Source organism: Theropithecus gelada, chromosome 11 (assembly GCF_003255815.1).
Source record: "Theropithecus gelada isolate Dixy chromosome 11, Tgel_1.0, whole genome shotgun sequence".
Classification (NCBI taxonomy): domain Eukaryota; kingdom Metazoa; phylum Chordata; class Mammalia; order Primates; family Cercopithecidae; genus Theropithecus; species Theropithecus gelada.
The window spans coordinates 9,970,216-9,987,384 of record NC_037679.1 but is presented as its reverse complement, the minus strand read 5'-3'; the positions used below and the strand labels follow the sequence as shown (position 1 = coordinate 9,987,384).

Sequence of the window (17,169 nt, the reverse complement as noted above, 5' to 3'; positions counted from 1 at the left end):
AGTTTCATTTCATAAACAACAGTATATACTATTTTACTGTTATCAGAATATAACCTTTATTTGTTCACTTTTTTTAAGCTATTATTTCTAAAATTGAGGTTAAGATTAACAATGTGTTAAAAACTTGTTCAATACAGAATAAATTTTATGTGTACGAATGCATTTTCTGTAAAAATAAAGTAAGCCCCCAGTTAGCATATATAAGCTTAACAGGAGATAACCCAAAATCAGGCAGAAACCAGGGAGTAGTGAAACACCACTTCAGAAGCACCATCAATGGCAATAGAAGGAACTGAGAAATCTTGGTGGCCTGAGACCTTGCTGACACAGAAAATGTCAGGGAAGGCAGGACACTTTTAAGAAAACTTGCGGCCAAGCGCGGTGGCTCACGCCTGTAATCCCAACACTTTGGGAGGCTGAGGTGGGTGGATCACCTGAGGTGAGGAGTTCAAGACCAGCCTGGCCAACATGGAGAAACCCCGTCTCTACTAAAAAAAAAGAAAAATTAGCCAGGCGTGGTGGCGCATGCCTGTAATTCCAGCTACTCGGGAGGCTGAGGCAGGAGAATTGCTTGACCCCGGGAGACAGAGGTTGCAGTGAGGTGAGATTGTGCCAATGCACTACAGCCTGGGCAACAAGAGTGAAACTCCGTCTCCAAAAAAAAAAAGAAAAAAAGAAAAAAAAACTTGCAAACATTATATGCTAGACAATAAACTAAGAACTCTTTAAGCTCAACATCACTGATCATTAGAGAAATGTAAATCAAAACCGCGATGAGATACCATCTCACGTCAGTCAAATGGCGATTACTGGCCTGGTGTGGTGGCTCACACCTGTCATCGCAGCACTTTGGGAGGCCGAGGCGGGCAGATCACTTGAGGTCAGGACCTTGAGACCAGACTGGCCAACATGGCTAAACCCCATCTCTACTAAAATACAAAAACAAGCTGGGCGTGGTGGCGGGCACCTGTAGTCCCAGCTACTTGGAAGGCTGAGGCAGGAGAATCGCCAGAACCCAGGAGGTGGAGAGGTTGTAGTGAACAGAGATCGCACCACTGTACTCCAACCTGGGCAACAGAGCAAGACTCAGTCTCAAGAAAAAAAAAATCAGCCAGCATCCTGGGCAACTGTGGTCCCAGCTACTCGGGAGGCTGCCCAGGAGGCGGAGGTTGCAGTGAGCCAAGATTGTGCCACTGCACCCTAGCCTGGGCAGTAGAATGAGACTGTGTCTCAAAAAACAAAACAAGGCCGGGCGCGGTGGCTCAAGCCTGTAATCCCAGCACTTTGGGAGGCCGAGACGGGCGGATCACAAGGTCAGGAGATCGAGACCATCCTGGCTAACACGGTGAAACCCCGTCTCTACTAAAAAATACAAAAAACTAGCCGGGTGAGGTGGCAGGCGCCTGTAGTCCCAGCTACTCGGGAGGCTGAGGCAGGAGAATGGCGTGAACCCAGGAGGTGGAGCTTGCATTGAGCTGAGATCCGGCCACTGCACTCCAGCCTGGGTGACAGAGCGAGACTCTGTCTCAAAACAAAACAAAACAAAACAAAAAGAATGGCAATTAAAAAGTCAACAACAGATGTTGGCGAGGTTGTGGAGAATAAGGAATGCTTTTACATTGCTGGTGGGAGTGCGAATTAGTTCAACCATTATGGAAGGCAGGGTAGCAATTTCTCAAAGATCTAGAGGTAGAAATACCATTTGACCCAGCAATACCATCACTGGTATATACCCAAAGGAATATAAATCATTCTGTTATAAAGATACATGCACACATATGTTCACTGCAGCACTATTCACAATAGCAAAGACATGGAATCAACCCATATGCCCATCAATGACAGACTGGATTAAGAACATGTACATATACACCATGGAATACTATGCAGCCATAAAAAGGAAAGATATAATGTCCTCTGCAGGGACATGGACTGAGCTGGAAGCTGTAATCCTCAGCAAACTAAGAAAGGAACAGAACGTCAAACACTGCATGTTCTCACTTATAAGTAGGAGCTGAATGATGAAAACACATGGACACATGGTGGGGGAAGCACACCCACTGGGGCCTGTGGAGGAGGGTGCAGCGGGGGGAGGGAGAGCATTAGGAAGAATAGCTAATGGATGCTGTGCTCAATACCTAGGTAATGGGTTGTTCTGTGCAGCAAACCACCATGGCACATGTTTACCTATGTAATAAACCTGCACATCCTGTGCATGTACCCTGGAACTTAAAAGTTGAAAGAAAAAAAAAGGCTAGGCGCACTCCAGCCTGGGTAACAAAGTGAGACACCTGTCTCTTAAAAGAGAGAGATAGACAGAAATATATTTAGACAGTTACCTCACCCCAGCTTTAGAAATGGGGCAATTTGGCTGGGTGCATTGGTCACACCTGTAATACCAGAAATTTGGGAGGCCGAGGTGGGTGGACCACTTGAGGTCAGGAGTTCGAGACCAAACTGACCAACACGGTGAAACTCGGTCTCTACTAAAACTACAAAATTAGCCAGGGGTGGTGGCACACACCTGTAATCCCAGCTACTTGGGAGGCTGAGGAAGGAGAATCACTTAAACCCAGGAGGTGTAGGTTGCAGTGAGCTGAGATCACACCACTACACTCCAGCCTGGCAACAAGAGTGAAACTCCATCTCAAAAAAAGAAAAAGAAAAAAGGAATGAAGGAATTCAGGCACAACAAAACTTGCAGAAATACAGTCGAGTGTGTTGGCTCATACCTGTAATCCCAGCACTTGGGGAGACAGAGGCGATAAGATCGCTTGAGCTCAGGAGTTTGAGATCAATCTGAGCAACACAGTGAGACGCTACTGTTACAGGACAGGGATCCTGATCCAGACCCCAACAGAGGGTTCTTGGATCTCGCACAAGAAATAATTTAGGGCAAGTCCGCAGTGTGAAGTAAAAGCAAGTTTACTTAAAAAATAAAGGAATAAAAGAATGGCTACTCCATAGAGCAGCCCTGAGGGCTGCTGGTTGTCCATTTTTATGGTTGTTGATGACATGCTAAACAAGGGGTGGATTTTTCATGCCTCCCCTTTTTAAACCATACAGGGTAACTTCCTGACTTTGCCATGGCATTTGTGAACTGTCATGGCGCTGGTGGGAGTATAGCAATGATGACGACCAGAGGTCACTCTCAGGCCATTTTGGTTTTGGTGGGTTTTGGCCGGCTCCTTTACTGCAACCTGTTGTATCAAGGTCTTTTTTTTTTTTTTTTTTTTTTTTTTGAGACGTAGTCTCCTCTGTCGCCCAGGCTGGAGTGCAGTGGCCGGATCTCAGCTCACTGCAAGCTCCGCCTCCCGGGTTCACGCCATTCTTCTGCCTCAGCCTCCCAAGTAGCTGGGACTATAGGCGCCGCCGCCACGTCCGGCTAGTTTTTTGTATTTTTTAGTAGAGACGGGGTTTCACCGTGTTAGCCAGGATGGTCTCGATCTCCCGACCTCGTGATCTGCCCGTCCCGGCCTCCCAAAGTGCTAGGATTACAGGCTTGAGCCACCGTGCCCGGCCATTAAGGTCTTTATGCCTTGTATTTTGTGCTGACCTCCTATCTCATCCTGTGACTTAGAATGCCTTAACCATCTGGGAATGCAGGGTCAGTAGGTTTTAGCCCCATTTTACCCAGCCTGCTTATGATGGAGTTGTTCTGGTTCACACACTCTGACATTCCCCCCACCTTTTATAAGAGAACCCTTAATCCTAAGGGTTGCAGAGGGACGAAGATCCACCTTCTATAACTTCTTCAGGCTAAACAGGGGCAATGATATTCCTGCCTGCCTATGAGGGTCTATCGCATTCAGGGTAGAAAGCTCAGTCAGAAAGCATCAGTATGGTAAGGTTCATTCATAACTCGAGTTTCGACAAAAGGTGGCATCTGGAAGATTAATAAGAAAACATTCAGGCCGGGCACAGTGGCTCACGCCTGTAATCCCAGCACTTTGGTAGGCCGAGGCAGGCAGATCACGAGGTCAGGAGATCGAGACCATCCTGACTAACACAATGAAACCCTGTCTCTACAAAAAATACAAAAAATTAGCTGGGCGTAGTGGCGGGTGCCTGTAGTCCCAGCTGCTCTGGAGGCTGAGGCAGGAGAATGACGTGGACTCTGGAGGCTGAGCTTGCGGTAAGCAGAGATCATGCCACTGTACTCCAGCCTGGGCGACACAGCAAGACTCCGTCTCAAAAAAAAAAAAAAAAAGAAAACATTCTGTAAGCTTGTCCTGTATTCCTATGCAAAAAGTATAACAGCAATATATTCCACAAGAGTAAAGCAAAATAGGCTGGGTACAGTGGCTCACACCTGTAATCCAGCACTTTGGGAGGCCAAGGTGGGTGGATTACCTGAGGTCAGAAGTTCGAGGCCAGCCTGGCCAACATGGTGAAACCCTGTCTCTACTAAAAATACAAAAGTTAGCTGGGCGTTGTGGTGTGTGCCTGTAATTCCAGCTACTTGGGAAGCTGAGGCAGGAGAATTGCTTGAACCTGGGAGGCGGAGGCCACAGTGAGCCAAGATGGTGCCACTGCAGCCCAGCCTGGGCAACAGAACAAGACTCTGTCTCAAAAAGAAAGAAAAAAAAAGAAGAGTAAAGCAAAACAAGTAAAGTTATTCCAAGTAAAAAACTGAATTAGAAGGCTTTTCATTAACTGGGCAACTGTTGGAACTAAGCTGATACGGGGTTGTTAGCTGATTGTAATGTGCCCAGAATTAGAATAGTTATCCAGATTTTTAAATTACCCATCCCTCTTGTTTCTTCTGAGCAACAGTTAGAGATTACTGGTTGGTTTACAAGAATAAGCAGAGTTAGCCTAAATTGCAGAAACAAACTTAAAAACAATTAAGGAGACTAGAATTTAATAACAAGCATACCACAGTTTTTGAAACATAGTATTTCTCTTTCCAGTTTCCCATTTTTACTAAAGACAAATTACGGTAAGACTGATTTGCTTTATTATATTTGGCCTGATTGTTTGTATAAAGTGCAGCAAGAATAATGATTTTTCACATAGGCTTTTTAATTGGCTTTGATGGAACTCTGTTTCATAAGGAATCTCAGATAAGACTTTTTTAAAAGCCAAGCCCTGACATGGGTTTGTATCCTCAAATACCTATAAGTTGGGTAAATTTCTCTCCTTTTGAGGTCCCAAGATAACTTGGGGTTCCTGGACAGGTGAGAAAGTGACATTCTTTACTTACCATAGGTCAGAAACCTCGTACAGGAACTGTGTAGGCAAGGTATGAGACTAGTTCCCCAAAGGGCTTTTATTGGCTCTACAAGTCAAGTTTGATTCCTTAAAGGAAAGCACACCATTCCAGTCAAAGCCTTGGTAAAATAACCAATTTCTCCAATTGTATCCTGTTACAAAAGAAAACAGATTCTTATTGCACTTACGTGAATAACTACATTGCCATAAGTTAAGAATACTCACAACTAGTTTCTAAATTCTGGAGAAATCTGATATAGAGAAACAAATATGTTCCAAATTTCGTTCACAGCAATATACTTTACTCAATTGCTACAAACTGTAAATAGCTCAAATGAAAAGTTTCCTTGACTCTGAAAAACAAAAAAGGATCAGCAGCATTTTAATCCAAGTTAAAAAGATTACTTCAGTTTTCTATTGGTTCAGCTGATTCAGTTAACTGTTTCATTTGATATTCATGAACATTCTAGCTCTTCATGAGAGTTCTGAAAGTTGTTTCCTCTATTCCAATGTTACAATTTCCAAAATTATTAGAAACTTGCATTTAAGAACACCTGCTGGCCGGGCGCGGTGGCTCACGCCTGTAATCCCAGCACTTTGGGAGGCCGAGGCGGGCGGATCACAAGGTCAGAAGATCGAGACCACGGTGAAACCCCATCTCTACTAAAAATACAAAAAATTAGCCGGGCACGGTGGCAGGTGTCTGTAGTCCCAGCTACTCAGGAGGCTGAGGCAGGAGAATGGCGTGAACCCGGGAGGCAGAGCTTGCAGTGAGCCAAAATAGCACCACTGCACTCCAGCCTGGGTGACAGAGCAAGACTCCGTCTCAAAAAAAAACAAAAAGAACACCTGCTAGAGTTCTATAGCTGATTATAAACCATCTTCTAAACAGGATTAAAACAAGACAGCAATTGTCTGTGGATGATAAAAAGTTTTAGGAGAGCCACTATTAAAGCCACAAATGATAAGGAAATGTGGTTACTTCTGTGGCACACAATATTTTGCATCACGATTATAATTATTAACACACACTAAATCATATTAGAATTACAGGAGTTTTCCGTAACTTTGGAACATATACCAATAATATAGTTATGTAAATATAATACAAAGCAAAACACCATTTCACATTTGATAATGCCTCCTGTATGAATTTTTTTTTTTTTGAGATGAAGTCTTGCTCTGGCACCCAGGCTGGATGGAGTGCAATGGTGCAATCTCGGATCACTGCAGCCTCCCCCGCTAGGTTCAAGCGCTTCTCCTGCCTCAGCCTTTGGAATAGATGGGACTACAGGTGCGCACCACCATGCCCAGCAGCTAACTTTTGTATTTTTTGGTAGAGATGGGGTTTCACCATGTTGGCCAGGCTGGTCTCAAACTCCTAACCTCAGGTGATCCGCCCGCCTCGACCTTCCGAAGTGCTGGGATTACAGGTTTGAGCCACTGCGCCCGGCCAACTTAGAACAATTCTTTAACCCTTTAGCCAAAAAACCCCCACATTTCCATGCCTTCTTATAATCTTTTACCAAAAGTACATTCTACTTTCCTTACACACCTTACATGTAAAACTGACTCTTCAATAGTCTCAATCACATGTTCCAATTTTAACTTTTAGCGACTTTTAATTTTGGTGAAAACCCTGGTTAGTAAGGAATTTTAATTATGTACTAGGTGTAGAGCCTAGCCTAGGACACACCAGGCAGAAGTGCAGATAAGAGCTGACTCTTCAGCACAGCTAGGGGTGTGGCTAACTCCACATGTCCCCAGGCCTTATCTATAATCTAATGGCTTTAAGGTAGGGTAAATTGAACAATTTTTAAAAGTCAAAGAAACAGGCTGGGTATGGTGGCTCACGCCTGTAATCCCAGCACTTTGGGAGGCCGAGGCGGGTAGATCACGAGGTCAGGAGATCGAGACCATCCTGGCTAACACAGTGAAACCCCGTCTCTACTAAAAATACAAAAAAATTAGCCGGGCGTGGTGGTGGGCGCCTGTAGTCCCAGCTACTTGGGAGGCTGAGGCAGGAGAATGGCGTGAACCTGGCAGGCAGAGCTTGCAGTGAGCCGAGATTGCACCACTGCGCTCCAGCCTGGGCAACAGAGCGAGACTCTGTCTCAAAACAAAACAAAACAAAAAAAAAAAAAAAAGAAAGAAAAAAAAAGTCATTGAAACAGTTTACGGCCTTAAATCATTTAACAAACTTAGTACCTGACCTGCATACTTAAGACTAACATTTTTATCAATAATTTTAAAGCTGTTTTTCTTTCCCAAAGATTACTAAAGTTACATGAACTAAAAGGCATTAGTTTTTATTTTGCTTTCAAAGTATTTGATTTAAATGTTTTTGTTTAAGCCGATTAATCAGAGCTCTTTTATATATATATTACACATAACACCTATATAGCTACACAGAAAGACACAAGAAGATGACTACAGTGGTTGTAAGATTTTTCATCTGCCAGTTTTTAAATTTCTTAATTGAATTACTGGATTCGGGGTGGAGTCCTTGGAAGAACAGGGCCAAGAAAGGGGTCTCTGATGCTTCGTTTTTCCCAAGGAGTCCAGACTGTTACAGCTTGAACATCTGCTTTTAATTAAACTGATTTTAACCATAGCACTCTTTAATAAAGTCCTTTTAGAAGTTTCTATGCCAAATGGCTGGTATTTCCGGCTTTTGAACTTTATCAAAGGTAACCTCCCAGGTGCTTAGAAAAACGAAAATATAAAACAGTTCACAGAGAAGAGGATAAGGTCACACAGATATTAAACCAGAAACGACTTACTTCCTAGGTGGGGAACTGAACCCGGACTGCTGCCGTGAAAGTGCAAAAGCTGGCTGGCTGGGTGCAGTGGCTCATGCCTGTAATCCCAGCACTTTAGGAGGCTGAGGCAGGCAGATCACCTGAGGTCATGAGTTTGAGACCAGCCTGCCCAATATGATGAAACCCCATCTGTACTAAAAATACAAAAATTAGCTCGGCATGGTGGCACACACCTGTAGTCCCAGCTACTTGGGAGGCTGAGGCAGGCAAATCGCTTGAACTTGGGAGGTGGAGATTGCAGTGTGCCGAGATCGTGCCACTGCACTCCAGCCTGGGCAACAGAGCGAGACTCCAACTCAAAAAAAAAAAAAAAAAAAAAGTGCAAGAACTTAGCTACTGAGCTACAGCACAGGGCAGTCTCTGTTCACTTTCCCAGAAGGAGTCTAGAGTAGTTAATTTTGAGCTTATATTATAACAGCTTTTAACTATTTAACATGATTTTTAGAGCTAACTATGACATGAACCCTGAAATTCCTGTTCCCTGAAGATGGGGACAAAAAGAAAGTACCACACAAGGTTAAAAGGTCAAGTTCCCAAGGACATAAAACAAGGTGGAGACTTCATCCAATCTTTCATTTGTTTCAGGGACCTGCAGCCAAGTATGTTACTGACCAGCTTGCTGGGTCATCTTGAAAAGTGGGCTTTTTATTTATTTATTTATTTTTTAGATAGAGTCTCACTCTGTTGCCAGGCTGGATGCAGTGGCACAATCTCGGCTCACTGCAACCTCCGCCTCCTGGGTTCAAGAGATTCTCCTGCCTCAGCCTCCCGAGTAGCTGGGACTACAGGCGCACGTCACCACACCCAGCTAATTTTTGTATTTTTAGTAGAGATGGGGTTTCACCATGTTGGTCAGGATGGTCTCGATCTTCTGACCTCATGATCCACTTACAGGTGTTCTAAGCCTGTGTTTTATCCTAAAGTACCCTTTGACACAGAAAAATGAATTCAAAGCACAAAATACACCAGCTTAAGACTAGCCTTAGAATTCTTTTTCACATTAATCAAAACTTTACAGAGGAGATAAACACTGATTTATTCATTATTATTATTATTATTATTTTTGAGACAGAGTCTGGCTGTGTCGCCCAGGCTGGAGTACAATGGCGCTATCTCAGCTCAGTGCAACCTCTGCCTCCCAGGTCAAGCAATTCTCCTGCCTCAGCCTCTATACAAGTAGCTAGGACTACAGGCACACGTGCCTCCACACCAGGCTAATTTTCTGTATTTATAGCAGAGACAGGGTTTCACCATGTTGGCCATGGCTAGTCTCAAACTCCTGACCTCAGGGGATCCACCCGCCTCAGCCTCCCAAAGTGCTGGGATTACAGGCATGAGCCACCATGCCAGGCTGATTTTTTTTTTTTTTTTAAAAAACCATTCACTTAACCATTTGTACAGTGAGAGAGAAGCCAGAAATCTGACTGGTAATAAATTCTTACCCTTTTGCCAGCATCCCAGGCTTCTGGGCTCCCTTTCCCTTAGTGGTCCTAGTGTTCAAGCTCGCGGCATCACTGCCCTGGGGGCCAAGTCGTATCATAAAGGAAAATTATCTTTTTTCGTTCTGGCCAGAGCAAAATACGTGTGATAAAACAAAGACATCAGCCACTCCGCTTAGCACCCAATATCAAACTAGCAAGGCTTAAATCTGTCCCCAGATGGGCCTGTCATCTTTAATTCAACCTCCGACTTGGAATTTCAACATGTGGTCTCTAGGCAAGGTGGTCGCCCTGAGTAATAGAAAATATAAGAAACTCGAAGTAGAGAAGAAAAGTATTGCCTGTAGCAGGGTGGGGAAGCTGATGAGCTTAGGGAGGCCAGAGAAAAAGACCCACTCACTGCAGCCGACAATGAAAACTTCAAGACACCGCTTGTCCATAGCAAATGAGCCTTTTCCAGCAGTCCCATCAGCTCTCAAGTTTCCCCTTTTAGGGAGGAAAAAGCTCCCCATGTCCCACGATCCTGTACATACCTAACCCTGTCACCCACAGCCATCAACAAACAGCGTAAGACAGATTAATCCAAAAAGAACAGCAGTTAACATCCCATAGTGCCAAACCTGTTCTTAGCTGACAGGGACTTAACTCAGAGGGGACTCTAACTCCCTACATCTTAGAAGGGCCTCCAACCCAGGGTCGGTCAAGTGTCCTTGCCTTTTATTAAGAGGGGCCTCTAACCCACTCTGTCTTAGGAGAGACTCCTAGACATAAATACTGTTGTTTCTGCAGTATAGTCGCTTCTGCGGCCACCACAAATATGTTACAGGACCCCGACACTTACCCAAAGGTAGCCATTGGGTCAGGGTTTCTGCATTATAGTCCCTTTGTGGTTGCCAGAAATGTTACAGGACAGGAATCCCGATCCAGACTCCAACTGAGGGTTCTTGGATCTCGCACAAGAAATAATTCAGGGCAAGTCCACAGTGCGATGTAAAAGCAAAATTATGAAGAAAGTAAAGGAATAAAAAGAATGGCTACTCCATAGACAGAGCAGCCCTGAGGGCTGCTGGTTACCCATTTTTATGGCTGTTTCTCAGTGATATGCTAAACAAGGGGTGGACTATTCACGCCTTCCCTTTTTAGACCATAAAGGATAACTTCCTGACATTGCCATAGGATTTGTAAATGGCGCTGATGGGAGTGTAGCAGTGAGGATGACCAGAGGTCCCTCTTGGGGCCATGTCGGTTTTGACCGGCTTCTTTACTGCAACCTGTTTTATCAGCAAGGTCTTTATGACCTGTATTTTGTGCTGATCTGTCTCCTCCTGTGACTTCGAATGCCTTAACTGTCTGGGAATGCAGTCCAGTAGGTTTCAGCCTCATTTCACCCAGCTCCTGTTTAAGACGGAGTTGTTCTGGTTCACACGCCTCTGACACCATCTCTATTTAAAAACAAAACAAAAAAACCCCCCAAAAAACTGGCAAAGATAGCACAGCCTATATTTAAAGCCAGAAGGGACTGCCACCTGCTGGTGATCGGGTAGGAATGGACAGATAGCTCACAGACCAAACCTAAAAGATAATGGCAAGTATTAAAGAGCTAACACATTCGACTTTAGGGGAACAGTATTGATTCTAATTAAGACACAGAGGTAACTGCACATGATAAACTCTAAAGAAAAAACAGCATTTTAGAAGAACGCATTTCTGTTAACAAAAACCTCAGGTTAAAATGCATTCTGCGACATAAATACCTACAGACTCATCACAGGTGAGGCCAGTTTGACAAAGATGCCTGCCAGATCCACGCCGAGCTTCTGAAGCCTAAAGGTTCTCAAAGAGTACCACCCGCCCAATCAATGCTCTCCAAAACACTAACGCCACAACCAGACATTTCACATTGCAGTCATTTCAAAGCGATTCAGCTGCCCGCTGCAAAGCATCGATGAAACTGAGAAATGCCGGGCTTCGCTTTATGACATACAAGACAAAAGAGAAGGTCACCCTCGGCTGGGTCGCCCATCCAAAAGGGGACACCCATGTGTCATTCCCAGGCGGGGGGAAAGCCGCCTACTGTCCCCACTCTGTCTCCGCTGCCAGGCACATCTCTCCAGAATTGTCTGGGGCGTGCGCGATGCCGTGCTTCTGTTGCCCGCTAGACTGCAAGCTCCAGGAGGGTAATGGGCACCTCTTCCCTCAGGGTCGCCAGCGCCGACGCGCTTAGAGGACCCTGTCGCGGGGTTAACCAGACCCGGGTTCCGCTCGGCTGACACCGCGCCGAGGCCATAGCCGCGCCGCCCTCCGCCAGGCTCCTGGCCCAACCTCGAAACCTCCCACGGAGAGCTGGCGCCTGCGACCGCAAAGGACGGCTCCTGAGGCGAAAGCCACCCCGCGGCGGGCGGTTTCCACCTTTACTTTTATTTGGGAGCGAGGGGAACGCGACACACTACTGGATGGGCTCAGCTCAGCACCAAAGCGCGGGGGCCGGAAGTGCGGGCGGCCCCTCCCCCTTCCGCTGCGCCCCTCCCCCACCGCCACCACCGCGCGCGACCCCCACTCGGCGCGCGACCCGCTCTGCGTCCCCGCCGGCGCCACGTTCCCGCGTCCTTCCCCGCCCGGGCCACGGGGCACGTCCCTCCCCGCCCCCCACTTACCTGTGGCTGCTGCCTCGCCGCTCTCCAGGGCGGGAACTTCCACTCCCCCCTCCCAGGTAGATCGGAATTCACTACCCACGTCCCCACCCCCTCACGCAGCGGGGGACTAGCCTCCTTCTCGGGGGTCAGGTGGGGCGGGGAGAATTAGTGTCACTTAACAGCCAACTGTCCTAAGGAACCGTTTGCTCGGCAGTCAGGGCCGCCACTGGCGGCATGATCTACACCAAGCCGGGGGCGGGGGCGGGGGCGGGGGGGGGGCAAAACTGAGTACAAGTGTGCGCTGGGGAGAAGCTACGGCGATGCCTCCGCGCGGGCCGCCGTCCTGCGTCACCGCGCTGCCCACGTGACGCGCCGCCATCTTGTACGCGGTCCTGACTTGTGGCTAGGGGTGTCTCGGAACGCGTTCCTGAGGCTGCCGGGAGAGAGGGAGGCTGCCCGCGGTTCCGTTTCTCCTTAGGAGCGGTACCCTGCCCCGCCCCGCCCCGCCCCGCCCCGCCCCACGTCCGCTTCCGGAGGCCATAAGCAGCTGGGTGCTCGCGGGAGGCCGTTTCATCGATGAGTGGCGGTGCTGTCAACTCAACTCCGGCCAGTTGACGTTGACCGACGCCGGCCTGTTTTCCTTCCTCAGCTTTTTTAAAATATTTTTTTTATGGAGATGGAGTCTTTTTTTCCCCGAGATTGAGACGGGGGTCTCGCTCTGTGGCCCAGGCTGTAGTGCAGTGGCGCGATCTCGACCCACTGCAGCCTCCAACCCTGGGGTTCAAGCGATTCTCCAACCTCAGCCTCTGGGGCAGCTGGGACCACAGGCGCGCGCCACCACGCTCGGCTTGAAGAGAAGAGGACTCACTATGTTGCTCAGGCTGGTCTAAAACTTCTGGGCTCAAGTGGGCTCAAGTGATCCTCCGCTTCGGCCTCCCAAAGTCCTGAGATTACAGGCGTGAGCCACCGCGCCCGGCCTTACTCAGGTTTTTCTTAATCCCATAAAGTAACATTGAGTTGTGTCCTTTAACCCATGTGGAAGGATTTTCTACAGAAACGGATTTACAATGAGACGTAACAAGGTGGCTGGGCGCGGTGGCTGACGCCTATAATCCCAGCACTTTGGGAGGCCCAGGCGGGCGGATCACCTGAGATCGGGGGTTCGAGACCAGCCTGACCAACACGGAGAAACCCCGTCTCTACTAAAAAAAATACAAAAGTAGCCGCGTGTGGTGGCGCATGCCTGTAATCCCAGCTACTCGGGAGGCTGAGGCAGGAGAATCGCTTGAACCCGGAAGGCAGAGGTTGCGATGAGCCGAGATCGCGTCATGGCACTCCAGCCTGGGCAGCATGAGCAAAACTCCGTCTCAAAAAAAAAAAACAAAAAAAACAAAAGAAAAGAAAAAAGAAACGTAACAGAGTGTTAATAAACTGTTATGCTGTTGTTTTAATGCATTACAAAAACTTTTCAGAATATTTTTGTGTCTACCTCTCTGGAAAAGGAATTATGCCTTATTCTTAATTTTTAAAATTTCCTTGCAAAATGCTGTTTTATGGTTTTAATTATAGTAAACGACAAAAGATAAATTTTTTTAGTATGCTCTTGACAGAAAGTTCCAAAAGTTTTCTGAAATTTTGCTAGTTTGAGATCCCTAATTTAGGAAACTGATTTAGTGGAGAGAGCTTTTCCTATTTTGGGCCCTTTGGATCGAAGAATGTGATGTAAAGCCGAAGATTTACTCTGCTAGACCCTTTTAAGAGGTCACTAACGTTTAGCTATTGACATTCAGCAAACATTATTGATTACCTATTAAATGCTAGACCGGGAAACAACTGTTAAGTCAGTGTTTCAGCATTACTGAGAGAAAAGTGGCCTATAAAGGTAAGGGAGGGGAAGAGTTTCTCAGATATCAGCCTTCGATGATTAACAAAGTCCAACCTCAGTCATTCTGGAATCCAGAATATTGATTGCTGGAAGGCTGGTTGTGCGAGTTTACTGTTCTTTGGTGTTTGGGTTTTTCTTGCGTGGACCACAGAATGCTTAACAAAAGTTGATCAGTAAAAAGCAGGGGAGGGGCCGAGCGCGGTGGCTCACGCCTGTAATCCCAACACTTTGGGAGGCTGAGGCGGGTGGATCACCTGAGGTCAGGAGTTCGAGACCAGCCTGACAAAATGGCGAAACTCCGTCTCTACTGAAAGTACAAAAATTAGCCGGACGTGGTGGCATGAGCCTATAGTCCCAGCTACTCGGGAGGCGGAGACAGGAGAATCGCTTGAAGCCAGGAGAGGGAGTTCGTGGTGAGCCGAGATCGCACCACTGCACTCCAGGCTGGGCAACAGAGTGAGACTACGTCTCAAAAAAACCCAAAAAACCACAACTCAGTTGACAGAGGAAAAGAAGAAAAAGTTATGCTTGTTCAACACTGCCCCTCAAAAATACTTCTGCCGTTTCTCTTTCTCATTGAAGTGTCATAACGGTGCCTACCAGTCTTCTGAATTGTGATAACTAGATGAAAAAAAAAAAAAGAGGTCTTGATTCTGATGCATGCAGTTTATTTGAATAGTAACTTTCATAAACCAGATGGACAGATCTTTAATTTTAGAAGCAAGGAAAGAGAAACAAAGAAACTTAGGGCCACGGCTGGGCATGGTGGCTCAAGTCCGTAATCCCAGCACTTTGGGAGGCCAGGGCGGGCAGATCACTGGAGGTTAGGAGTTCAAGACCAGTATGGCAAAAGCCTGTCTCTACCAAAAATACAAAAAATTAGCTGAGCATAGTGGAGCACACCTGTAATCGCAGCTACTTGGGAGGCTGAGGCAGGAGAATCACTTGAACCCAGGGGGCGAAGGTTGCAGTGAGTCGAGATTGTGCCACTGCACTCTAGACTGGGTGACAGAGCAAGACTCCACCTCAAAAAAAAGAAAAAGAAAGAAAAACTTAGAACCAAAGGTAATTTTTTTTTTTTTTTTTTTGAGACAGAGTCTTGCTCTGTCGCCCAGGCTGGAGTGCAGTAGCGGGATCTCGGCTCACTGAAACCTCTGCCTTCCGGGTTCAAGTGACTCTCCTGCCTCAGCTTCCTGAGTAGCTGGGATCACAGGCACTTGCGACCACGTCTGGCTAATTTTTGTATTTTTAGTAGAGCTGGGGTTTCACCATGTTAGGCTGGTCTCAAACTCCTGACCTAAGGTGATCCACCTGCCTCGGCCTCCCAAAGTGCTGGGATTACAGGTGTGAGCCACTGCCTCCGGCCTAAAGTAATGTTTCTTAAAAATAAACTGGGCAAGCCTGTGGTAGCACCACTTGGGCTCTTCTGGCACATTTTTTTGTTGTTAGAAAAGAGATGTGACCAGGCGCATTGGCTCATGCCTGTAATCCCAGCACTTTAGGAGGCCGAGGCGGGCGGATCACCTGAGGTCAGGAGTTCAAGACCAGCCTGGCCAACATGGTAAAACCCTGTCTCTACTAAAACTACAAAAATTAGCCGGGCATACTAGTGCGCATCTGTAGTCCCAGCTACTCAGGAGGCTAAGGCAGGAGAATCGCTTGAACCCAGGAGGCAGAGGTTGCAGTGAGCTGAGATTATGCCACTGCAGTCCAGCCTGGGTGACAGTGCAAGACTGTCTCAAAAAAAAAAAAAAAACAAAGAAAAAAATTAGCCAGGTGTGGTGGCGTTCACCAGTAATCCTAGCTACTTGGGAGGCTGAGGCAGGAGAATCACTTGAACTCGGGAGGCGGAGGTTGCAGTGAGCTGAGATCACTCCACTGCACTCCAACTTGGGCAACAGAAGGAGATTCCATCCGCCCTCCCCAAAATAAGAGAGGTTATAATGAAATGAATTTAATAAGACTGGCTATCCCATAGGGTTTTGTAGACTGAATTACTTTGATACATGTAAAGTTAGAGCTGTGCCTAGTACATAGTAAGCACTAAATAAATGTAGGATTTTTTTAGACGGTCTTGCTGTGTCGCCCAGGCTGGAGTACAGTAGCGCACGATCTCAGCTTACTGCAGCCTTGACCCCCTAGGCTCAAGCTATCCTCCCACCTTAGCCTCCCAAGTACCTGGGACTATAGATGTGCAGCACCACGCCCAGCTAATTTTTAAAGTTTTCTGTAGAGATAGGGTCCCTCTGTGTTGCCCAGGCTGGTCTCAAGCTCCTGAGCTCAAGTTATCCACCTTAGCCTCCCAAAGTGCTGAGATTGCAGGTGTGAGCCACAGAGCCTGGCCGGAACCTTCTTGATGTTGGTCAGAGCAGCCTGCAGCTTTCACGCACCTTTCTTTTTTTTTTTTTTTCTTTTTTTTTTTTTTTGAGACGGAGTCTTGCTCTGCCGCCCAGGCTGGAGTACAGTGGCCGGATCTCAGCTCACTGCAAGCTCCGCCTCCCGGGTTCACGCCATTCTCCTGCCTCAGCCTCCCGAGTAGCTGGGACTACAGGCGCCTGCCACCTCGCCCGGCTAGTTTTTTGTATTTTTAGTAGAGACGGGGTTTCACCGTGTTAGCCAGGATGGTCTCGATCTCCTGACCTCGTGATCCGCCCATCTCGGCCTCCCAAAGTGCTGGGATTACAGGCTTGAGCCACCGCGCCCGGCCTCACGCACCTTTCTAAGCCCCCAGGTAGTGATGGTGACTGAAGCTCTAAGGGCAGAAGAGTCAAACCCTTACCCAGAAAAAGTAAATCTGTTCACGTGAGAACAAATCACTGGCCCTTCTATGATGAAAGAAGCCCGACGTTGTCAACTTGCTATGAAGTGGCCTAGTAGTCTTCTGAAGTGAGCAACATTGGGAGCTCACTGTTGGTCTCTGTCAGTGTTTAGTTGAGGTTTCAGAGAAAGTAGTAGTTAAATCAGTTTTAGTAAGTAGGAGTCCATGCATAGCCTCCACCTCTGCCACTGTGGCCGCTCGATTCATATGCTCATTGTGCCAGTTCCAAGAAGTCAATAGGTGGCTGACATCAACTAGCCAAGTCCAGCCCAGGCTGGAGTGCAGTGCTGCGTTCTTGGCTCACTGCAACCTCCGACTCCCTGGTTCAAGAATTCTCCTGCCTCCCGAGTAGCTGGGA

At 47.1% G+C, this 17,169-nt stretch overlaps 1 protein-coding gene across 1 annotated transcript in view; it reads right to left on the bottom strand.

Moving 5' to 3' along the window:
• The window catches only part of ATF1 (activating transcription factor 1), a 60,508-nt gene extending 48,085 nt beyond the window's left edge, over positions 1 to 12,423 (bottom strand). The window contains exon 1 of the mRNA XM_025403572.1: positions 12,130 to 12,423. The gene's annotated coding sequence lies outside the window, so the exon portion shown is untranslated. The remainder of the gene's footprint in view (positions 1 to 12,129) is intronic.
• Between the last annotated feature and the right edge of the window lie 4,746 nt (positions 12,424 to 17,169).